Genomic DNA, 10,837 nt, shown 5'->3' on the forward strand with positions numbered 1-10,837 from the left:
TATTCTAGTAAGACTGAAATACCTTATTCTAATCAATATCAAATTGATAGAATTTAATAAGGTTTTAAAAACCTTATTCTAAAATAAAATAAAAGAAGTGTAATTCTATATGAATTCTTCTTTTATTTTATTTTACCACTGTATTTGATTTAAATAAGGATTCGGGTCACTTAATTCTAACAATATCCTTAATCATAAACATATAAATCATAAAATCATTCACTATAGCCAAACAGGTTTTTAGCGGCGTTTGGACTAAAAACGCCGCAAAAGGTATACATTAGTGGCGCTAATCGAAAAATGCCGCAAAAGTTAGAGCTATACGACATTTATGAGAAAAACGCCACAAAAGGTCAAACAGTAGCGCCGTTTGCAAAAGGTCAAGCAGTAGCGGCGTTAAAAGGTTAAGCAGTAGCGGGGTCAAGCAGTAGCGACGTTTATGAGAAAAACGCCGCAAAAGGTCAAACTGTAGCGGCGTTGATAAAAATGCCGCAAAGAATCATTTTGTTTTAATTATAACGGTGCCGTTTTATTGGCTTTTTTAGTGGTGTTTTTGGTAAAATGCCGCAATAAGTTAGGCTTTAGCGGCGCTAGGGGTAAAAACACCGCAAAAGGTTATTTTGTTTTAGCCAAAATGACATCGTTTTGCTCTCCTCAATTTTATCCCAACCCATATACCCGAAAAACCTTAATTTTTTCCACCTAAATTTTTTCCCCCAAAGCCTAAATTTTCCCCAAATCAAAATCCCAACCCATCCCTTCATTGCCAGACCCGATCATTTGTTGCCTCGCCGTCGACCTAACCATTTGCTGCGTCACTGTCGCACTCCTCTGCCGCAACCAATCAGTAAGTTTTTCCCTTATACTTGTTTCGATTCTTCTTCCATCTATCAATGGATTCAGTTTGGCGAAAGCAAAAATCAAGTTTCCCTTCTTTCCCTTATACTTTTCGAGTTTAATGGTGTTATTAGATTGGTAATGAAGTTTTCAAGTAATCAAAATCATCTTTCCATCGTTCGAACCGATTTCAAAATGAATTTGGGTAGATTTCGAATTGGGCAGCAAGTTTTGAGCTTTTTTTCCTGCTCCTTAATATATTGATTCATTTTTAATTGGTGTGATGAATTCAGTTTTTGAAGCAAACGTGATTGGAGAATCGTCTAAGGTGAAGAGTACGGTGACCTTCGACGAGTGATCAAGCAGACCTCGGTTTGTGATTTCTATGTTTCAAGTTACTTTATACCTTAGTTAAAATTACTAGCATTTTGCTAACGCTTCTTGTTAGACTTATGTAATGCTGTCATTTCATGCTTTCGTGCTTCTGGTAACCGGAGTTTTGACAAAATTCAATTATCCTGTGCGTTGCCTAATATAATAAATGTAGAGATGTAGGAGCTGAAATTTAAATTGGGGATTTGGCTAAACCAAATCATATTAACGTAATAGCTAATTTATATTAGCCAAAAAGAAAAATGATTTAATTAATCAAATCAAGTCACTTCCTACAGTAAATGATTTAATAACCCTTCAATGAATCTGTGTCTACATACAATTTCAACTTTAGCTGCTGGTTTATTTGCATTAGACCTTTCGATGTTAAAATTTACCATTAAAAACAGCAAAACCATGTATAGCATACATTATTTATTTCCTTGATCACTCTTTGCAAAACAATCCAGGCCAGACATTCCTCATTCATCCATGCAAATCACACATCTCAGTCCCTCACCCGCCAGCATCAACTCAAATGCCTTGTTGATCTCTGAGAAGGGCACAGTGTGTGTGATGAATTTTCCAGCTGAAGTTCTTGCAACATTAAAGATATTGTTTAGGTAAAATTTTACTCTCCCTTGTTAATATGTTTACTAAAATATTACTGTTAAATTTATAAACATATTTGTAAACAATAATTTAATTTGGTAAGGTTTTATAACATATTTGTAATTTTATAAATATTTTGCCAGTATTGCATTTAATTTGATCAATTTTAGTTTATGTATTCTTTGAATTGGTCAATTTTAGCTCCAGTAATTTCCAAAATTTGAAACTTTAGTCTTGACCAAATGATAGTAGTTAAATCTATTTGGAGTTTTATTTTGCTATTAGTCTTGTATTATGCGTAAAGTTATAGATTTAATTGCTGATTTTTCTTTCAAATATTGGATCATTTTACTTTCTTTAGTTTTGCCATCCAGTTTTCTGCCATCTAGTTTTCTGTTATCTGCCATCCAGTTTGCTTAGCTTCAATCCACATTATCTCAGGTAAGACAATTTCCAGTTTTTGCATGATTTGGCATTTCATGAAATTGTAAATATTTTAATCAATGTCGATTAATACTCTCCAAAAACATGCAAAAGTTTTGGTATGATAGAGCAATAATGTTTTGGTATAGTAGGTAAAATTTGAAGTTTATGGTTGAATCTCACCGCTTGTAATTGCAATAGGAGGATTCTCCTCCCACTTTATGTATAGGTTTCTGTTTTTTTTTAGATTAATCCAGTTTTTATCAAGTTATTTATTCCCTGTGTATTATGATTGTCGAAACCATTTTCAAATCGAGTTTTGGAAAATGGGAATCGATTTTAAAAAACGAAAACGGGAGTCGCCACCAATCTTTTTAGGTGTGATTGGATCACCTTTAAAACATTTTTTTTAAAATCATTAGTTTTGGTCCACGAAATAAAAGAATAGGTTCGGAGTCGGTTACGCATTTAGGAAGGATTAGCACCTCGTAACGCCCAAAAATTGGTACCTAATTGATTATCAAATGTCTTTAATGTCGAAAATTTAAAAATTTTAAGATATAATCCTCTTTAAAATATTTGAAAATTTGGGTTTACTTGTATCAAAGTATCAACTATAAGTTAGCCCTTAGAAATCTCTATCTCAAAATAGCAAAATGTTACATCCAGTAAGTTAGGACATATCACTTTGCAATTCCAAGATAGTCATTTATATTTCGAAATCCTTTAAAAACTTTAGAAGGGTACTTGACTATTCGAACCTAACGAGAAAAGTTGCAACCCAATAAGTTAGGGCACTACTTTTTCGAAATTTCCAAACACCAATTATTGCCTTTATAACTTTTTTTGAAAATTTTGGAGCATTATCTTTTTAAAGATGATGCATGGGAAATCGTATTACATTATAAATCATAATAATATATTATTGCACTAGGTAGATAAAAAATGAATACTATGATATAAAGAAATAATTCATACGAGGCAAAAAAATGCAAACAAAGATATATGTATAGCATGTATTGAAAATGAATAAACAAAGTATATAAACACACGAAATAATATTTAAATGATGCATGATATAAAAACATAAATCAAATAATGTATGGTATACAAATAAAAGAAATATAGTGCATATTATAATAAAATAAACTTAACACATACATGATACATACAATATAAACCATATGAAAAGAAACTAATATATAGAAAAAATGATTGCTAACAAAATATACATACAATTAAAAAACAAGACATTTCATAACCATTTTAAAATAATATTTAATAGATAATATAATAAAAGAATAATAATTATATGGTAGTATATATTGGTTTAGAAGTATGTAAGAGATTTCATAATATAACAATACTAGCTTAAAAAAGAAATAACATATAGTAAATAAATAAATAGTTAATAAAAATATGTATTTAGTGTGGGTTAAAAATATGATTTAATAATAATGCTTTACATTTTAGAAAAATAATATAATTTGCAATACATGATATACATAATATATATATAAAAAACAATAAATAATGTGAAAATGAAACATAATAAGGATTATATAATGAAATGTAATATAAATATATAAGAAAAATAATAGATATAAAGTAACATATAAAACAATACATATATATAAGTAATAAATATAATAAATGTGAAAAGATGTAAAATAATAAATTAAGTAAAATAATATATATAATAAGTAATAATAATAATATATAATTAAAAATAATACTCATAATAAAACAATTTTATAATACATAATATTAGAATAAACAAATAATACAATAATATAATAAATATGGGACTAAAATTGATGTTTAACAAAATTATGGGGCAAATTCACAAAGCTAAAACTGAATTGAGACCCAATTTGAAACATTCGCGAAATCAAAGGGAGTCATTGGGCAAATAGCCCTATTCCCAAAACGTCACCGTTTCCCCTAATACGATTGTAAATCATTGGGAGGGTCAAATTGAAACAGAAGTAAATATTAATACCAAATAAACAAATAAATAAAATGAAAATAAAAGTATAGAAATTGCAAGAGGACCAATTGGGCAATTAGCCCAATTCTCAAAAATGCGCGGACCCTCCCCGGGTAATCGGGTCGACGCGCGGATCCTATAGTTGTAAAACGACACCGTTTCAAATAGACTATATAAGTCAAATTTTACCCCTAAAAATCATTTTAACATCCGTTTTTTTTAAAAAAAGAAACAAAAATCCTCTGAAGAGGATTCGGGGGCTGATCCCGGAGCTGCTGAGCTTCTGTCCGGGGGTCTCCTCACGCGCTCACGCGCCGCCCTGTATGGTGGTCTGAGGGTTAAAATCCTCGTCCTTCCACAGGTAATCTCTTCCCTTTTTTTAAAAGCTACTATTTTGCTAAAAATAATGTACATACATGCATATATTCTAAAAGAAACACACAGTTAAATCACCTTTTCTTTGAAACTGTTTGTATTCTCTTTTTATTTCTGTATGAGTATCTGTGTGTGTCCGTCCTCGTTACAAGAGTTACAAAGGCTTTTTATAGCCTACTGATTTATTACATAAGGAAAGAAATCTCTGATTTCTTGTCTATGGTATCTTTGACTGATATGCTGAGATTCTTTTAGTTTCCTTTTCTTGCTCTTCGTATCTGCTGTGTTTCCTTCTCTTGCAGGTATCCCAACGAGAATCTCTCTCAATCACTGATGTTCGCACGTTAATGAATCCAACGCCAGATTCTGGCATGTCTCGCGTATTGATGGTGGTGGTGACGAAGGCTGGTACCAAGGCGCTGATCACGGAAATTGGACAGACACGTCTGGAACCTTCTGCTTGCGGCGCGAGAAGATAGTGGGCAGAAACCCTAGGGTTTCTTGCTTGGGGCTGCAACCATTTGGGTCAATTGGGCCTTAGGAAATTTTGGGTTTGTAACGGGTATAGGCATTTTGGGCTAAATGGTTTAATTGGGTCTTTCTGGGTTTGGGTTAGTAGGCTATGGGTGGCAATAGTGGGCTTGCTGAGTAGGGGTTAGTTTTGTAACTTTGGATGCTTATTTTTGAGTGGACTTTTAAAATATTTATTTATTTATTATTTTTGCTTGGTTGTTTAAGGCCGGACAAATTTGGGCTCTTCATAGTTTGCCCTCTTTGCTCATTCTTTGTATAACAGAATCGAGCAAAGACTTATAGAAAGACCAAATTTGACCGGCCTTACGGTTTTCAATCCCCTTTTTGACGACTGCTATGTTGATATCTTTGATCTGCTCATCGCCGAATAGAGATATTGAATCTGTAGCGAATCATCTTGAATTTGTTTGAGAACATTTGAGAGTCATATCTGCAATGTTCTCGATTTGTTCCTTGTAAGCACAAGGATGCCAAATTATCTTGAGTCTATTTGAGAATATTTGAGAGTCATATCTGCAACATCCTCGATTTGTTTCTTATAAACACAAGAATACCAAATCATCTTGGATCTGTTTCAGCATAAACATCTGAAGGTTAGATCTGCTATATTTGAGAACGTCTGAGAGTCAAATCTACTATGTCCTCGATTTGTTCCTTGTGAGCACAAGGATGCCAAATCATCTTGGATCTGCTTCAATATAAACATCTGAAGTCTAGATCTACTGCCTTTGAGAATGTTTGAGAGTCAAATCTGCTATGTCCTCGATTTGTTCCTCGTAAGCACAAGGATGCCAAATCATCTTGGATCTGCTTCAATATAAACATCTGAAGTCTAGATCTGCTGTATTTGAGAACGTCTGAGAGTCAAATCTACTATGTCCTCGATTTGTTCCTTGTGAGCACAAGGATGCCAAATCATCTTGGATCTTCTTCAATATAAACATCGGAAGTCTAGATCTGCTGCCTTTGAGAACGTCTGAGAGTCAAATCTGCTATGTCCTCGATTTGTTCCTTGTAAGCACAAGGATGCCAAATCATCTTGGATCTGTTTCAATATAAACATCTGAAGTCTAGATCTGCTGCCTTTGAGAACGTCTGAGAATCAAATCTACTATGTCCTCGATTTGTTCCCTGTAAGCACAAGGATGCCAAATCATCTTGAGTCTATTTGAGAACATTTGAGAGTCATATCTGCAACATCCTCGATTTGTTTCTTGAATACCAAATCATCTTGGATCTGCTTCAGCATAAATGTCTGAAGTCTAGATCTGCTGTCTTCAATTTGTTCCCCATAAGCACAGGGATGCCATGTTGAAATCTTTAATCTTCATTGTCCCTAGAGGACATGACACGTAAGATGAGTATGTGTCTATGCCTAAGTATGCTATGATTGGAATGGGTCGAATGTCCTTAACATGTTATGATGCAAAGTGCTGGGAATATGACCCCTATCTCAGGTGTCATCATTCATTCATTCATTTGTCTTTTTCAAAATTTTATTCTGTAGGCCTTCATTCCATGCTATGATCTACTGAGGATGTCTGTAAGAATTGAATCATCCATTTCTTTTTGGATTGGAAAAGAAATCCCTCGAGTTCCTTCATCCCTTACTTATGTGAATTTCTCGAACAATTGTCCTGTTTTAGTTTCTTGCATTATCTAGAAACCCCAAAGTAATGTGCAAAACTTCGTTTGTGAAAATATTTTAGTTCATCTATCATTATTTCAATGCAACATACTTTAAAAATATCGGGAGATGAGTGAATCTTTGAGAATAATTGGATTTGAATTGTTAACAGTACAAAGGAAATAAGTCTGATAGCATATCTTTAAGAAGAAATAGAATCTAAAGATAGCAAATAGGATAAAATCAGATGCTCTAAATATCGCCGCTTGAGCATCTATACATTAGCTCCCCGAAGCCCTCTTTTTTTGTTCGACATGTGTTTAAAAGATCCAAAGTACTTTGTTGATGCCCCAATGTACACTGTGCCTCACTCTCTGTTAAGTCAAATAAGGTTGCTGTGTGTCCTTCAAAATTTAAGCTGCCCTTTCGGGTTTTCAACTCAAAATCCCTTTGGTCTCAGGGTGCCCTTTGTGGGTTTTCACCCTGGCCTCTCTTTTTTTTTTTTTTCAAAATTCAAGGCGCCCTTTGCGGGTTTTCACCTTGGATTCTTTTCTCTTTTAGACAAAGTATTTTTTGACTGAGTCTGAGTTCACCGGATTGGGTAGGCTCTTTCCATCCATTTCTGTCAAAATCAATGCACCACCAGAAAAAGCCTTCTTCACGACGTATGGCCCCTCCTAATTTGGCGTCTATTTTCCTCTAAAGTCCTTCTGAATGGGAAGGATTTTCTTTAGCACAAGGTCCTCCTCATGGAATTCCCTTGGACGAACCTTTTTATCATAAGCTCACATCATACACTTCTGGTACATCTGACCATGTCGGATAGCCTTCAGCCTCTTTTCCTCAATCAAGTTTAACTGGTCATATCGAGACTGAACCCATTCAGCTTCATCCAACCTTATCTCTGTTAAAATTCGGAGAGAAGGTATTTCCACTTCAATAGGTAAAACTGCTTCCATCCCGTAAACTAACGAGAACGGAGTTGCCCCAATAGAAGTTCTAACAGATGTCCGATATGCTAAGAGTGCAAACAGTAACTTTTCATGCCAGTCTCTATAAGTCTCAGTCATCTTTCCCACGACCTTCTTAATGTTCTTATTGGCAACCTCCACTGCCCCATTCATCTTTGGGCGATAGGGTGAAGAGTTGTGATGCTTAATTTTAAACTGGTCGCAAACCTCTGCTATCGTTTTGTTGTTCAAATTCAATGCATTATCGGATATGATTCTCTCAGGCATTCCATACCAACAAATGATTTCCTTCTTCAAAAATCGACTTATAGCTGTCTTAGTAACATTTGCATATGAAGCAGCCTCTACCCATTTTGTAAAGTAGTCAATAACTACGAAAATAAACCGATGTCCATTCGAAGCTTTCGGCGATATTGGTCCAATAACATCCATGCCCCACATGGAAAATGGCCATGGAGACGTCATGACATGTAAAGGTGAGGGTGGTACATGAATTTTGTCCCCATAAATCTGACACTTATGGCATTTTTTGGCATAATTGATACAGTCTCCTTCCATAGTGGCCCAGTAATAGCCAAACCTCATGATTTGTCTTGCCATCGTGAATCCATTTGCATGCGTACCACATACACCTTCATGGAACTCTTCTAGAATTAGCTTGGCCTCTACGGCATCGACACATCTCAAAAGTACTTGGTCTTTCCTTCTCTTATACAGAATCTCCCCGTCCAAAACATAGTCACAAGCTAATCTTCTCAGGGTTCGTCTGTCATTTTCGGATGCCTGTGCAGGATATTTACGATCTCTTACATATCGTAATATGTCCAGATACCAAGGATTATCATCCTTTTCTTCCTCTTCAAGGTTACAATAGCTAGCTGGAAATTCATAGACACTCATTTGAATAGGTCTCATCTCTTCCTCTTTGTTCGCCTTAATCATTGAAGCCAAGGTTGCTAAAGCATCTGCCATCTGATTTTCATCTTGTGGGAGATAGTTGAAGGTGATATCATTGAACTCTCTTAGTAACCCTAAAACTACCATTCGATAATTGATAAACTTAGGGTCTCTTGTCTCCCATTCACCTCTTAGCTGATAAATTACCAACGCAGAATCTCCATGTACTTCTAGGGTTTTTATGCCTCTTTCTATGGCTGCTTGGAGCCCCATGATGCATGCTTCGTATTCAGCCATATTATTTGTACAGTCAAAATCCAACTTGCATGTGAAAGGGTAATGGTGACCATTCGGGGATACCAAGACTGCCCCAATTCCATTTCCGACTGCATTAGAAGCCCCATCAAAATTTAACTTCCATGGAGAATCTTCAGTTGCTGCTATACACATTAACTCCTTATTGGGAAAATCAAAGTTCAATGGCTCATAATCCTCCAAAGCTCTACTGGCCAAGAAGTCTGCCACAGCACTTCCTTTGATAGCCTTTTGACTTACATAGACTATATCAAACTCTGAAAGCAAAATTTGCCATCTAGCCATTCTTCCATTTAAAGCCGTTGATTCCATCATGTATTTTAATGGATCTAATTTTGAGATGAGCCAAGTTGTATGGTATAGCATGTACTGCTTCAATCTCCGTGTGGTCCAAATCAACGCACAACACAGCTTTTCGATTGATGAATATCTCATTTCACAGTTAGTGAATTTCTTGCTGAGATAATAAATTGCCTTTTCCTTTTTCCTTGACTCATCATGCTGACCAAGCACACATCCCATAGAATTGCTGAATACTGACAAGTATAGTATTAATGGTTTATCTGGACTAGGCAGAGATAACACTGGAGCATTCAACAAATACTGTTTGACTTTTTCAAAAGCATTCTGGCATTCTTCATCCCAAACACCTTGATTGTGCTTTCTGAGGAGACGAAAGATAGGATCACATTTTTCAGTCAATTGTGAAATGAACCGAGCAATGTAATTCAACCTTCCTAGGAATCCTCGAACTTCTTTTTGAGTACGTGGTGGAGGCAACTCTCGTATGGCTCTGACCTTGTCTGAGTCAACTTCAATTCCCTTTTCACTGACTACGAAGCCTAACAACTTCCCTGATCTGGCTCCAAAGGTGCACTTTGCTGGATTGAGCTTCAACTGAAATTTTCTTAATCTTAAGAACAATCCTCTCAAGACCTCAATGTGTTCTTTTTCTGTTCACGACTTGGCAATCATATCATCAATGTATACCTCAATATCCTTATGCATCATGTCGTGAAATAAGTTTACCATGGCTCGTTGGTATGTTGCCCCTGCGTTCTTCAACCCAAATGGCATTACTTTATAACAAAAGGTGCCCTACAATGTTATGAAAGTAGTTTTATTCATATCCTCTGGATGCATCTTTATCTGATTGTATCCTGAGAAGCCGTCCATGAAAGAGAACAACGAATATCCCGCCGTGTTGTCTACTAAAGTGTCAATGTGTGGCAGAGGAAAATTATCCTTTGGGCTTGCTTTGTTTAAATCTCTGTAATCAACGCACATTCGTACCTTCCCATCTTTCTTAGGGACTGGTACAATATTAGCTACCCATTCAGAGTACTTCACTTCCTGTAGAAATCCTGCATCAAACTACTTTTTGACCTCATCTTTTATTTTCAGGACAATGTCTAGCTGCATTCTTCGCAATTTCTGTTGTATCGGTCTACATTCTTGTCTTATCGGAAGACGATGTACTACAACGTCAGTACTCAATCCGGGCATGTCCTGATAAGACCATGCAAAGATATCTTTGAATTCCTGAAGCAACTCAATCAAGCTCGCCTTGTGTTATTAGCAATCGTGTTCCAATTTTCACCTCCTTCCTTCCTCTAAGGTTACATTTTCTATTGCCTCTTTTTCATGTGGCATGATTTGTTTCTCCTCCTGTTTTACCATTCTTAATAAATCGAGAGATACGCCACAATCTTGAACATCTTTAAAATCCTGAGACTCCTCTAAACACATGTCTTGCTTACAAGAGAAATCAGAACAGCGATATTACGCTCATATCATTGATATCTAGAGACCTGTAAGGGGTATGAAAGAATATACAAAGAATGAATGAATTTGAGAATGATTGTTTATGTGCTATGAATAAAA

At 35.5% G+C, this 10,837-nt stretch overlaps 1 long non-coding RNA gene across 1 annotated transcript; it reads left to right on the plus strand.

Annotated features, from left to right (window-relative positions):
- Positions 1 to 771: 771 nt before the first annotated feature.
- Positions 772 to 1,703, plus strand: LOC128295331 (uncharacterized). Its single transcript, XR_008285695.1, has 3 exons — positions 772 to 847; positions 1,131 to 1,209; positions 1,680 to 1,703. It is a non-coding gene; the product is annotated as an uncharacterized LOC128295331 (long non-coding RNA).
- The last annotated feature ends 9,134 nt before the right edge of the window (positions 1,704 to 10,837 follow it).

The sequence above is a fragment of the Gossypium arboreum genome, chromosome 7, assembly GCF_025698485.1.
Source record: "Gossypium arboreum isolate Shixiya-1 chromosome 7, ASM2569848v2, whole genome shotgun sequence".
NCBI lineage: Eukaryota > Viridiplantae > Streptophyta > Magnoliopsida > Malvales > Malvaceae > Gossypium > Gossypium arboreum.